The 13,966-nt window shown below is 37.2% G+C and overlaps 1 protein-coding gene and 1 pseudogene across 2 annotated transcripts in view; one reads left to right on the forward strand and one right to left on the reverse strand.

Moving 5' to 3' along the window:
- Positions 1–13,966, forward strand: part of Exoc4 (exocyst complex component 4) — a 689,148-nt gene that overhangs the window by 106,359 nt on the left and 568,823 nt on the right. The gene's annotated exons all lie outside the window — the stretch shown is intronic.
- LOC114622021 overlaps positions 13,680–13,966 on the reverse strand; it is a 2,339-nt pseudogene continuing 2,052 nt past the window's right edge.

The following is a 13,966-nucleotide window of genomic DNA, read 5'->3' on the forward strand; positions in this document are numbered from 1 at the left end:
TAGAATGAGCAGGATACTTACTTCAGGATGTGACTGGCACCTTTGCGTTTCTACACAGTCTCTTCCTCTCCTTCCTCTGTATGACTTTACATGCTGGGTATTCCCACCTTCCCTTTCACATTTTTTTTTTGGGGGGGGGGTTAAAAAGATATTTCTTCTAACATTTCCCATAAAATAATTTTAGAAATAACTTTCATCTGCAAGGTAGTTAAAATAAATCAAGAATAATTGAGAATAGTTTGTGGCACCACAGAAAAATGTTCAATATGTACAGAAATGCTGGAGAGGACCATAGAAGGATGAGGTCAGAATAGGTTCAAGTTATATATTTATATATATTTGTGTGTGTGTGTGTGTGTGAATGTACTGTGGAACCTGGGGATGTGAATGGGTGTTGTAGTTAGTTTGTTCTCTAAAGCAATATTTCTACTATTACTACTATCTAATCAATCAACCAACCTAAAATCCAGGACAGGGCAATTTTGAATTCTGTGGATATCTTTGGGCAGGTTTGGGATTTGGCTTTTAAAGCACTAGCTGTGGTTATTCTTTTTTCTATTTTTCTACATTATCAAAAATTTCAAACATGTTCAGACATAGTGTAGTGGATTTCCATGCACCCATTATCCAGCTTCACAGGTATCAGTTTATGGCCAAAATTGTTTCTTTTCTTTTTATTCCTATTTATATTCTTCCCCTATTTTTTTCTTTTTAAAGAAATTCTTCCCCTATTTTTGAAAGTGTTTTAAAGATAATATTGTTTTGTTTCTATTTCAATATCACTAAAAGATAAGAAATATTTTTATAAAAATGTAATCATAGCTAAAGCCAAAATTTCTTTATCAAATATTTACTAATGTTTACATCTTCTGTTGTCCACATGCGATATTTATATGCTTTTCTGTTTGTGTGATTCAAGGTCCAAATGTAATTGAGCCCAGGCTGTTGAGTCTATACATTCTCCTTCTATTTTATTATTCATGTCCTGGTATTATCAGTTAAATTTGATCATTCAGTCTGTAGCACTTCCTGTAGCCTGGCTTTTGTTGATTGATTAGTGTCATTTACTATTTTCTTTTTCCTTATAACTTGAAGATAAAGGCTTGATCAGGTTTAATTAGATTTGAGGTGTCACTATTACCTCATCAGTGGTGGTAGAGACTCTTTTGTTGTTTAAGGACTAATATGGCTAAAATAATATTTTCTGGATGATTAATCTGGCAATAATATTCACACCAAATTAATGGAGAAGAAAGTGGGTGGAGAGATATCAGTCAGAAGCTAAGTTCAGTCAGTGTGTTGCCTGAAAAGACTGGGCAGTAAAAAGAAAGGAGATAGTGATTAGAGACATTTGTGAAGGACAAATGGCTTTCTACAGTCTCTTTACATGGACTCCAACACAAGAAGCTCCTCAACCTGGGGAGATTTTAACCCAAGTAATTGAGGATTAGGGTCGGAAAGATGGTGGCTCGTACTTGTTTAAATTGAAGTATTGATACATAAACAAATAAACTTGTAGAGCTCTTGTAAGCTCTTGGCCATGGGAGCCTGGGGTGGGGGACAGATTTTGGTGTTTGTCTGCCTTGGTTTAATAGCTGAAATGATACAGATGGGCATGTTGGAATGGAAGGGGTGAGTGCGGACTAGTCTTAGACTTGTCTGTGAACTCAGCTCTCTGGTTGACACAGCAGGTGCCGTCTCTGAGGCTGGAGCTTCTTGTGAAGTTTCTGCAGTTTCTTCTCTCTTCTGCTACATGCTCGTATCCTAGCAACTGATGTGGAGCATGGATGTAAATGCTAGTCAGGCTAAGGGTGGCATCTTCCAGAAGCTGGTGGTTTCTTTGTGCATTTAGACTGATCCCTTTTGGAAGAGGTATGTTCCCGATCGATAAGTTAGCCTCGAAGTGGTAAGAAGGCAGTATATATATGAAGTCCTGTGGCTGGGGGACTGCATATACCTTTCCTAGTGTTCTCGTTTTGCCTTGTAATTCCTGTTCTCACCTGTCCGACCTACCTACCTTGAAGAACTGTTGACAGGTTTTTTGATGTCCTCTCTTGTTCTACCAGAATTTAGGAATTGTGAACATAAAAACATGTCTCTACAAAGAGGATTCTAAGAAAACATTCCTCCAAAATTTCTCTTAAGCTGCATAACAATGTTGGCAGTGCATAACAGTTACTCCTCTGTTTTTAGATGCCTTTTGACTGTTGTAGAAAGATGGCACAATAAATGTTTGTCACCAAATCTATACATATAATTCAAAGTTTAAAAAGGGTAATCCTTTTTTATAGTTATGTTCAAATCCATCTTTACTTTTTATCATTAACATTATACTGAAAATATTATGACATTTGTAGTACAACTTTTTTCTAATCTAATTTTGGCCTTCTTTTAGTTACTTGTTGGTAATTTCAAGCAATTGCTCATAAGAGAGTGGAATACAACTTTTTTTATTAACTACTTGAAATTTTTGTATGGTTTTGAAAATATGAAGTGAACAGCAAGAGAATCTGAGCTTTGGCCATGATTCCATGGGAGGATGCGGCCTGCAGCAGAACGAGATGAAGCACAGCAGATGACGAAGCCTTAGCACCACATACGCAGTCTCATGGGGGTGATGAACAGCAGCACTTAGCTAGGTGCTAGCAGCGTGATATGGCAGTGAAAAAGGCCAGCACTATTTCTGGCTATGATGCACCAAACAGCATGTCATCACTGAGCTGCTATGATCATCCTCTTCCAGTCCTCAAGAAGTGGCTTCCAGAAAGCTGCATTGAGTACTGGGCATGTGTGTTCCTGGAAGATAGGCAAATGGATGAGAGTCCCAGACAGAGCATTGGCAGTAATTGAGGACTTCAGATAGGATGCACTTTGCTGCCTTTTACAGGAAGTGACACATTTGGGAGTGAGTGTGCCATTAAAATGCATTAACCTTTTCAGAGATAGGGAGATGCTAGTAAAAGAATGTCCCTGAAAAGCTGCTCACTAACAAGAGTTTGATTCCTCACTAGTTTGAATATGTTTAAAGTAGTGACTTATAGAGATCACATTTATACTTTCACAGATGACAGATTATGAGAAAGGGACTAGTTTATGGTCAGCTCTATTTTGGTCAGGACATCATTAGCACTGGCCATGTTGGATAGGTTAATTAGAGGGACTCAGAACAACAGGTGAGATAGTTCTTGGTGTTTTGATGGGACATTTAAATACATATATTAAACTTACGAACAATACAGACTGAATAATTCATTGTATTAATCTTTAGAAATTCAGATATGAAATAGAGAAATTATTTACTTCCCACAATAGGGTAAACCTGTACAGCAGAGATAAATTGGGAAATGCAGAATTATAAGTGGAATGTCAGGGTGTATTTCTGCAGCAAAACTGTTGGACCATAGGACATCCTCCTGGGGTAATGCAGTTGAATTATGTTGGACTTTTGATTTTGACAGAACTGATTCTGTGTCATAGGGAAATAGTCTGAGTGTTCCTCTAGATACTCTTTACTTACCTTTTCTCTGATTCTTTGTAGATCACTCTACCTTGTATGTTCAGAAAGGATTTCACACCTTATTTTTCTATACACAAGCACATTCTACATGATGTTCTATATTGACATGGGCTTAAAAATGTGAACTTTTATTGCTGTTGGATTGATCTGGCAGCTTTTCTTGGATTTTATGGAGTGGCTCCTTCCATCTGGACACAGTCTAGGCCTATGCTGAAGGTAGCTAAGTTGAGTAGACTGGGGTGCTAATATTAGACCAGAGTCTTTCTAAAAGATAATCCAATGGGGATTATTCCCTGGCCTCTTCAAGGTGCTTTGGGATCCAGAGAACTTTGGAGGGGAGGATATTGATACTCTCATTTTCTTCCCTTTCCCCATAATCTTGCTTTTAGTAGAAAGATACTTAGCAGACTGTGTGCCCTAGAATCTATTGTTTGGAAGTGTGGTCATTTTGCTCTTCTGGACTTCTTCCCATGTGATGATGGCATGCATTACAGACTGTCTGTAGTAGTAGCATCGACTATTAAAGGAGACTGACAGTACAAACTGAATTTTAGTTTCACTGCTTACACTCTGCAATCTATGTGAAGCACTTTGTTTCCTTAGCTCAGCATTCAGTATCTCCACAGTTTGCATAGTCTGCTGTCAGGCTGGCATACCTGTACTTGCCAAGAAGTACAGCTGTGTTCAAATGAAATCATTCTTTCTTTCCATTACCCAAATACAGCTCTGTCTTTTGTTCATACTGTATTTGGATCCTGCTGTTTTTGACCTCATTCTTGAGCATCTTTTCTCTTGTGATCCAGTTTTCTGGTTTTTTACCTGAGTCATTCAGTTCCTTTCAGGAGCCACATGAACTTTTTGCCTTTAGCAGTGCATTCATTTGACATACTTGTATTTCCTTTCCTTTAAGCAAATTTAATCAGATTAAAGGTTATATTCTCCTCCTAGGACCATGGTAGTTTTACATCTTTTAATTTCTCAATGCTTATGCTGGATGGCTTTATGTCAGCATGACACAGGCTAAAGAAGAGGAGGAACCCTCAATTAAGAAAATGCCTCCATATGATCAGGCTGTAGGCAGGACTGTAAAGTATTTTCTTAATTAGTGATTGATGGGGAGGAACAACCCATTATGGGTGGGGCCAGCCCTGGGCTGGTGGTTCTGTGTTCTCTAAGAACACAGGCTGTGTGATGAACAGTGATCTGGAAGTGTAAGCTTTTCTCCCCAACTTGCCTTTTGGTCTTGTTGTTTCTTCACAACAATAGAAACCCTAACTAAGACAAGTTGATACTAGGACAGTGGGGTATTGCTGTGATGACCTGACCATGTTGTTTGGGGAGCTTTGTGGAAGGACTTTGGAACTTTGGTAGAGAAAAGGTGTTGTGTGTTGAGAGCTTAGTGAACTATTCTTTAAGAGATTGGAAGATAAGAATGTTAAGAGCAGTGTAGATGATAGAAGCCTGCCTTGTAAAGTTTCAGAGGGAAGCAAAGAGTCTACTGGACCAGTTGTGTAAAGAAACTATGGTGTCTCGTCAGCTGGAGCTGAAGAATCAGCTGTGAGTAACAAGAGACCTCAACCACTAAAATAAAACCATTGCTTTGCTGGGAAAATGGATGCTGGTCAGCTGTTATTAAACCAGTTGGTCATTTGAAAGAAGAGGATATAATTTTGACTCAGGTTGTGCCATGCAATATGCATCTACTAAATACTGGATTGGTCATTGAGGAGTAGATGCCCAGCACATATCTGTGATTGGTTGGTGATTTACGACAAACTATATTTTTATTTCCCTTATGTTCATATGATTAGTTCTAGTTTTGAATGTGATAGTATTGAGAGGTGGAGGCTTTTGTAAAGGAACTAGGTATTTGAGGGTAGAGCCTTCAAGGATGGAATCAGTGCCATTTCACAGGCCGAGAGATCTTCCTCTGCCATGTGGTATCACAGCTAGAATGTGACTGGCTGTGACACAGAAGCAGGCTTTCATAAAATAGTAGATTTGCTGCTTCTTTGATCTTGGATTTTCCAGCTTTCAGAACTGTGATGGACTGTATTTCTATTGTTTATAAGCTACCCAGTATATGGTATTTTGTTATAGTATCACAAACAAAGATGAAATTGAATTTGAAATACTCCTTAAATGTGATGAACTTTGTAGACTTAAAAATATAAAGCACAAGAATCATAAAACTGAAAGTGTAATGTGCTATAGGAGGCCAATTCTCCCTGCTTTCTCTCAGAATAGACTGCAGTTAAGTTCTTGTAAGAAGGTTCTGCTGGTCAGACAGCCTGATTTGAGATTGTCATGGGATTGTTGCCATGTAGCTGATGTTCAGTCATGGGTAAGCATCATTTTTATCATGATGATGACAACATAGTTGGAAAGATGATAAAACATTTGGTAGTAAGTTAGACTAAAATAACTATCCAAGGTTTTCCTTTATTCTTCAGAAAAAGACATTTAAAATTTTGATTTTCTTACATTTACTATAAAATTTTTTCTTTAAATTTTGCCACAAGTGAAACTCATTTGTGCTAAATTAAATCTATTTCTTACAGTGATGTTTTTGCCTACTTTGTGCTAACTCTTTCTTTAGAACCTTTGGAGACTCTATTTTGCAGTTCTTTGGAGTAAGTGTTAATTAATCAGAGCATACATTTCACAGGAGGCATAGCTGCTGGTGAGTGGTGAGATCTTACTTCGTAGTATGGTTTGAAAGGGATTTTGTGGTCCTCTGAGAGGAGGTCATGTACTATGAAAATGTAAGGATTTCATTATAACTCTTGGCCAACTGGACAGATCCATGCTGACACCATTGATGGTTATTTTGCATAATCAAAGAATTAAACAAAAAGTCACATTAATTTTCAGCTCCGTTAGAGATGCAGGAATCAAAAGGATGTTTGCCAAATGGGAAGGGACTAAATTGGTAAGAGAAGTAAATTTTAATTTCAAGCTTCAAGTGAATGTTACAAATGATGTAGCATAAAAAGACTTCTACTGAAAGTGTTCTTTCTAAGTATGAACATTGTGGAGACAGGGAGAATTGAAAAACATTGTTACTGTTTTTCATGAAATGAAAATTGCTAGAATTGGACCACTTTCTTCTGGTTGCTTCTTTCTGAGGCCTCAGTTTAAGGCTGACTGGCTAGCCTTTGTTTATTAGCAATTTTGACATGTTTATTCTGTTATTCAGCGTTTCTTTTGCTGTGACAAAGACCTAACATGAGTAACTTGATGGAAAGGAGAGTTGTTTTGGCTCACAGTTTCAGATGGTACAGTTTAATGTGATGAGAAGACATGACAAATGGCAAAGGCTTGGTTAGTGACCATAGGAGCTTGCAATATGGCTTTTTCACATCTTGGTTGATCAGGAGGTAGACAGCATGGTTGCAAGTGACTCTTGACTATAGTCTTCAGAGTCCTGCCAATGTGTGACCCACATTGCCACATATGCCACCTGACTCTCATCACCCCAATTCACAACCTACCTAGATAGTGCCAATAGCTGGGCATTAGGTATTCAAACACAAGATCCTGTGTGGCTGTTTAACATAACAGCCACTGTGTTTACATTGTTGGTGATTAAGCAGAGGCACACTCACCTTTTTTCCTTACTTGACACTGGTTGAAGATGATGAAACCTCCCTGTAGATGGGTGTTTTAATTAGGGTTTTACTGCTGTGAACACACAGCATGACCAAGGCAACTCTTATAAAGGATAACATTTTTTTTTATTGGATATTTTATTTATTTACAATACAGATGTCATCCTCTTTCCCCATTTCCCCTCCCTAGAATGCCTTATCCCATCCCCCCTCTTCCTTTATGCTTTTATACCATTTTTATTACATGCAGGTATTAAGGTCAGTTCTAGGTTGAGGGCCTAGCAATACAATAGATGCAAATAGTTGAGGAACAAGCAAGACAATAAACCCAAATAGTCAAAGAAAAAGCAAGGCATTAAACACAATTACGTGAACATTCCCATGATCACTGTTTCTAAAGGCTTATCAGGATGACCAAAGTATCTGAGCCTACTTCCCTATCCTAGCCCAAGGTCATTTTCATGTCTGAACCCTACTTCCTTGTTCTAGCCTAATATTTAGGTTCCTGCCTGAGATTACTTCTTTGTTGTAGCTTACGATTTAGATTCCTACCTGAAATTACTTCTTTGTTCTAGTCTAATGTCAGATTCCTGATTGAAGCCTACTTCCTTGTCCCTGGCCAATGTCATATAAAGGATAACATTTAATTGGGGTTACATTACAAATTCTGAGTTCATTATCATCAAGGCAGGAAGCATGGCAGCATCTAGACAGGCATAGTGCAGGAGGAGCTGAGAGTTCTACATCATCATCTGACTGCATACAGGAGAAGACTGATTTCCAGGCAGGTCGAAGGAGAGTCTCAAAGTCCACCCTAACAAGGCCACACCTAATATGCCACTCCATGGGACAAGCATATTCAAACCACCACAATTGTCAAGTACAAACTTCCTGAATAGGGGTAGCTTCATTTAAAACCCTTGCATGAATTTTCTAGCAACCATATATAAGTACCATCTTACTATGTGTGTGAAGCAGTTCGTTTGAGAACATTATCAGGGTCAGAGTGATGAAGATAGGAATGCAGTAAGGAACAGGGCTCTTTGGAAGTAAACACTTATGGACAGCCAGAAGAGCATGAGAAAATCTTCATCTTCTCTGTCCTTTTCTTGGTTTTATATCTACTGGTGCTGGAATGCAGTTAGGGCACTAACATGGCACACTATCAAAAGGAATAGGTATTTGGAACCCCAGGATTGTAACTCTGAAACTACTGAGAGTAGGTTTAGCTCCTTGGAAACTCTAGAGGCAAAGATGAAAAAACAGCTGACAAATTGGACTTAAGATATATGCAATAAGAGGGAAACCGTGCAAGGTAGTGGAAACTACAGCAACTACTCAGCACTAGTGAAGTCATGGATCTTGAAAGAGAACCAACACTACTTTACTAAGTTAGCAAAGTCTCTAACAACAATCTAAACATTTGTGTGAGCATTTGTTTTGTGTTTGGTTTTTGGTCTTCAGCCCTCATCAAGGAAACCTCTCTTTGGAATGGACAGAGACTATTACACAAAACCCACAACCAATCGAAATTTTGTAAGACTAAAAACAAATAATGACCTATCAGACACTTAGGTGACTCTAGCACACTTCAATAGCACCAAGGAATGGTCTCCTTCTGTGGTTCTAGTGCTAGTAACTTCTTCACCCTTTTAACAAGTTAAAGTTAAATTGATAGAAAATATTAGCTATACATTGAAAATTGCAACATGTTAGGACTAATACTGCCTTAATTTAAAGAAAGGCTAAGAGGACAGGACTGGCTACTTTCCATGAATAAATGTACTTTGGAAATGTAGATAGTATACAAACTCTAATGATAATAACGGTGGTGAGCTATCTATATATTAACCTTTATAAAATATAATTAATATAAGAGCACTTAAATATCACTTACATTCTCTAATCAGTTTCCAGAAGCTAATTAAATCACAAGGCATCCACCCAAATATATGTAAATATTTCCATTTAGAAATCAAATCACTGAGTTAGGGCTTCATGACAGAAACCAAAAGTGATCCAGTTTTGAGTTTTTGATTTGAGTTTGGTTTTGTGTTTGGTTTTTGGTCTTTCAGAATTCAGTCAAGAAGTTGAATTAAATAAAATATACCAAGGATAACACAAATTCAACTTTCTAGTTCTGATTACAGTTCTCTGTGCAAAACTGGCTTAACAAAGATTGCCAAGAAGAATTAGAAAAAAAGTGTTACTAAACTAATCCTTTGCCCCACCCCATGTATACTAACTAGAAGTATAGCTTCAAATGAATAAAAGAAAAATTCAAACACTCAACAAGATGGAAGAAGAACATTTATTGTAAATGTATAAATGTGCTGGGATCTCAGACTGAGAACAGATACATCTCAGGAGCACATGTCTTGCCTGACTTTACATGGCCTGTGGTTAAATCTCTAGCACCACAAAGAAGGAAAGCAAAGATCCACAAAAAGCAAGATATTATTTGACACGACAGAAGGAATAAAGTCTATAACCATCCCACCAAATACATGCCCAGTCTCCTCTGTTTTTGACCTCTTTAGTGTATGGATGACAGACCAAAACAAATTACTACACCAAGAAAAGGCTGGTGTAATAATATCTGACTACAGGTCTATATGTGTACCTTATCACATACTGTCATAAGTAAAAAATGGCACCCAATCTTATATGTAAGTCTGAACATAACATAATGTTATTTCTTGAGAAGGATGAGATGACTTGAGGCACTAGAGATAAATCTTTTTAATTACCTAATGAATTGAGATAAAGTCTTACCTTTTGCCCATATTACCAAGTTCATGGGATCATTTTACTTCAGCCTGTTGAATACTATAAGTATATACTACGCATCCAGCACGATCCATATGAAATGGAACTTAACATGAAGGTTGTAGCTAATCATGGACTCTGCCACCATCTGGTCTCCCTAGCAGAAGAACCAGGACTCTAGGTTTTTGACCTGTAGCCTAGAGACCTGCACACTAGGCTCTAAATGCTAGTTTTTTTTAGATTATAACAAACTGGTTTAAGCACAATACATAAGTAAGATATTGTGAGGAATCAATGTAGGCAAAACCATAAAGATTTATTTTGTTTTTTAAAAAAATCAGCCAGTTGTGGTGAAGACATATCTACAATTCCAGAACTTAAAAGGCTGAAGCAGAAGAGTTTTATGAGTTTAAGACCTGCTTCACATAGTGAGACTCCATCTCTTTCAAAAAACAAAAACAAAACAAAAAAACAAAAACATTCCTAGTAATGGGAGCCACAGGGCCTGAACAAGCCATCTTCTGTAACCACACAAGGCCTCAAATGGAGGAACTGGGACACTAACCTAGTCCATTGAGTGTATGATTTAGCTTAGGCTTAATCCTAATGCTTTATATTCAGGTGTTTGAAGACCTGGCCCCTAGCAGTGATTCTCAGCCTTCTTAATGCTGAAGACCTTTAGTATATTCTTCATGTTGTAACTCTCAACAGTTCATCCCATGGGGGCTAGCTCATGCAATGACTAGAAGGAAATTGGAATGTGGAACTCCTGTTTGCCATAGCCTTCTACCATGGTCTACCATGGTCTCCCAAATATTCATTGTTACTTTATAACTGTACTTTGCTACTGTTACGAATTATAATGTAAATATTTGAATTACAGGATACCTGATATAGGACCCCCGTGAACGAGTCATTCAAATCCCCTAAAGAGATTGTGACCCACAGGTTGAGAACCATGATTCAGAGGCTAGAGGCTTTGATGGTCTAGGTTAGTCTAGATATACTCCTTTGATAAGTCACAGTTCTAAATTGAGTATGAAATTGGCATGTATTTATGAAGAAGCTAATTATATATATATATATATATATATATATATATACACACACACACGCATACACACACACACACACACACACACAATTTTATGTTAGATTTGATGGCTTTCTCAGTCTTCCTCTGGTGACTTCTGTTCGTTTGGGGCAACCATTTAATAATTTAGTTCTTGGTATTTGTATAGGACCAGCTGATTTAGGTACCCTATCGACTGAAGATGAGTTTTTATTTTTAAAGTATCTATATGTATTACTTTAACTTACTTGTATGGGTTTGTGCACTTGAGTGTCAGTGTCTGAGACCAGAGGCACCAGCCCTCCCTGGTGTAGGAGTTGCACACTGGGAACCAATCTCTGGTCCTTTGTAAGACCAGCAAACATTATTAACTGCTTAGTCATCTGTCCATCCCCTGAAATTTTTTATCCTTTGCTTTTGTCCTTAGGAAGTTTTGCTTTTTATTATATTACTATAATAATGTCAGATAACTGAGTTTAATTTATAGTTCCTTTTTGACTCTGTTTCAGTTTCCCATCTTTCTCTTTCATCATTTTACACTTCATCTCTTTAAGCACAAAAGTCAGATGTCCTTGAAGAATTCACCTTTGGCTGCTTTCTGCCAGCTTTAGTTTTTCTTACCCATAACATCTGTCCAAGGTTCTTCTGACGTGTTGGTGTTTGAGGCCAGAGGCCTCCTTTTCCTACGTGTCTTCTCCTGCTTTGTGCTACCTACTGATTTAATAGAAAGAGTGAGGAGATAGGCTGTGTGGATAGATGGGAAGGTCAATTCTGGAAAGGCTATTGTGTAAAAGGAAGCAGAGGACTACAGAAGAGAATTAGAGTCATGACACTTGGAGGCTACAAGTAGGTTAAAGCAAACAAAAAGTGTAAGACCTGAGAGTATTCTGGACTGTCTGTAGACAGAGATTTTTCTTTGGTGTCAAGTTGTTAAACTCTTAATTAAGTTATGTATAAAGCAGTAAAAAACATTGAAATGTCTTTATATTTTATTTTCGATCAGAAGATTTGCCATATTAGTTATTAGCACTCTGTTCCATTGCTAGCAATTGCTCACTGTCACTGTTCATACACAACATTGTTTCTTAATGTCATAGTCCATGTGTTCTCATTGTTAGTCTAGGGAGAGATCTTGTGGATAGTGGCTCTTTTTCCAGTAGTGATTCCAATTTAGGTGTGAGTTTTCTTTGTTCTTCTACTTAGTCATATGTTTAATTTCTCTGTGATTTTAGTCTTTTAAAGATTATTAATAGTCTTTTTTTAGTTTCATCCAATAATTTATTATTTTCTAATGATTAAAAGGGATAAAACATCTATGAATATTTTTCATTGAAGATTTAACATAAAGATACTAGGTATTATGTACAATGACTCTTGTCAACTTTGTCTAAATTTTGAATTTAGCTTCTTCATTTTTAATCTATTTTTTGAATGTGTTATTTTAATATATGTGCTATTTTGCACTAGGAAGATTAATTATCCTTTTAAGGCAGTTTATTATCTAAAACACATTAACTATGTTTTCTCTTAAGAATCATGGTGACATATTTTCACCTGGCAAAGGGAGTCAGCAGAAAATTAGCTAATGAAATAGTTGTTCCAGACTAATACATAATTAAGAGCTTTGCAAAGCTCCCCAGGAAAATAGGAAATTAGAGATGATTTAATATATGTAATCTATCAATTGTGCTACTCAATAAATACATAATGGTAATAATTTTTTCCTTGTAAAATATTTTAAAGCCATAACAAACTATAGTTTTAGGCATTTATTTTATTCTGTCTTATATATATGTGAGATCCTGCTTTACTGGATTTTTGTTTGTTTGCTTGTTTTTTTTTTTTTGTTTTTTTTAAAGATTTATTTATTTTATGTATTCACCATTGCTCTCTTCAGACATACCAGAAGAGGGCATCAGATCCCATTAAAGATGGTTGTGAGCCATCATGTGGTTGCTGGGATTTGAACTCAGGACCTCTGGAAGAACAGTCAGTGCTCTTAGCCACTGAGTCATCTCTCCAGCCCGGTTGTTTTGTTTTTAAATTTTTCTCTTTTCTTTTTTTGGAGACAGAGTCTCTCAACATAGCCCTGACTGTCCTGGCACTCGCTAAGTGGACCAGACTGACCTCAAACTCATAAAGATCCATCTGCCTCTGTCTCCCTAGTCTGAGACTAAGTGTGTGTGCCACCCATGCTTGGCTCTGCATTACTTTGTGATGAACAGTAGCCACTTAATACCTGTGTGTATCGCCTTGTATGTGGTGTAAGTAAGGAATATCGCCAAGTTAATTTTTAAGTCATGTATAAGGTCAGCTATGCATGCATTTTTCTTTCATATATAGAAAGTAAGTTACTGATAAGTTCTCTAAATTGGTGTTTCTCAAACTTCTTCATGTCTACAAGCCTCTATGATCTTCAAGTGTAAATTCTTGTTCAGTATTTTAGCAGAAACGTTTGGGTGATACCAGTGCTTTGGCAACATGTTTCCCCACAATTTAAACAGTTTTATTTAAGGCATTTCCATTTAATAAAGGGTGCTTATAATGTGCAGTGTTATTTCCTCTGCCTGTGCACATTTCTGTTCAAATATTGATAATGCCCTATAATTTATTGTAGCAGCTCAAGTTTAATGATGCCATGGGACTTGCTACATTTGTGTCCTTTCAATGATTTCCTGTGGCTCAATGGTATATATCTCTGTGGACTGACTTAATCAACCCATTCAGTGGTGGGACCTGAAAAAGCACCACCTGAATCAGGAGGTCCATGACCAGGGATGCCCACACGTATTCCTTCTGCAATCCACAAGCACTGTGGTATAGCTTGATAATGATGGTGCTGCAAACATTGTTCAGTTCTTCCTTCTGTTGTTTAAATCCTTCCTTGTCTGCAGTTTGTTTTTTATCCAACCATCTGATGATTTTTTTACACTTTTCTAGATTTTTCACTTATCATTAATCTTGCTTTGAAGTTCCCTTCCCTTCCCTTCCCTCCCC

The sequence above is a fragment of the Grammomys surdaster genome, unplaced genomic scaffold (assembly GCF_004785775.1).
Source record: "Grammomys surdaster isolate TR1022 unplaced genomic scaffold, NIH_TR_1.0 186, whole genome shotgun sequence".
In the NCBI taxonomy this organism is placed as follows: domain Eukaryota; kingdom Metazoa; phylum Chordata; class Mammalia; order Rodentia; family Muridae; genus Grammomys; species Grammomys surdaster.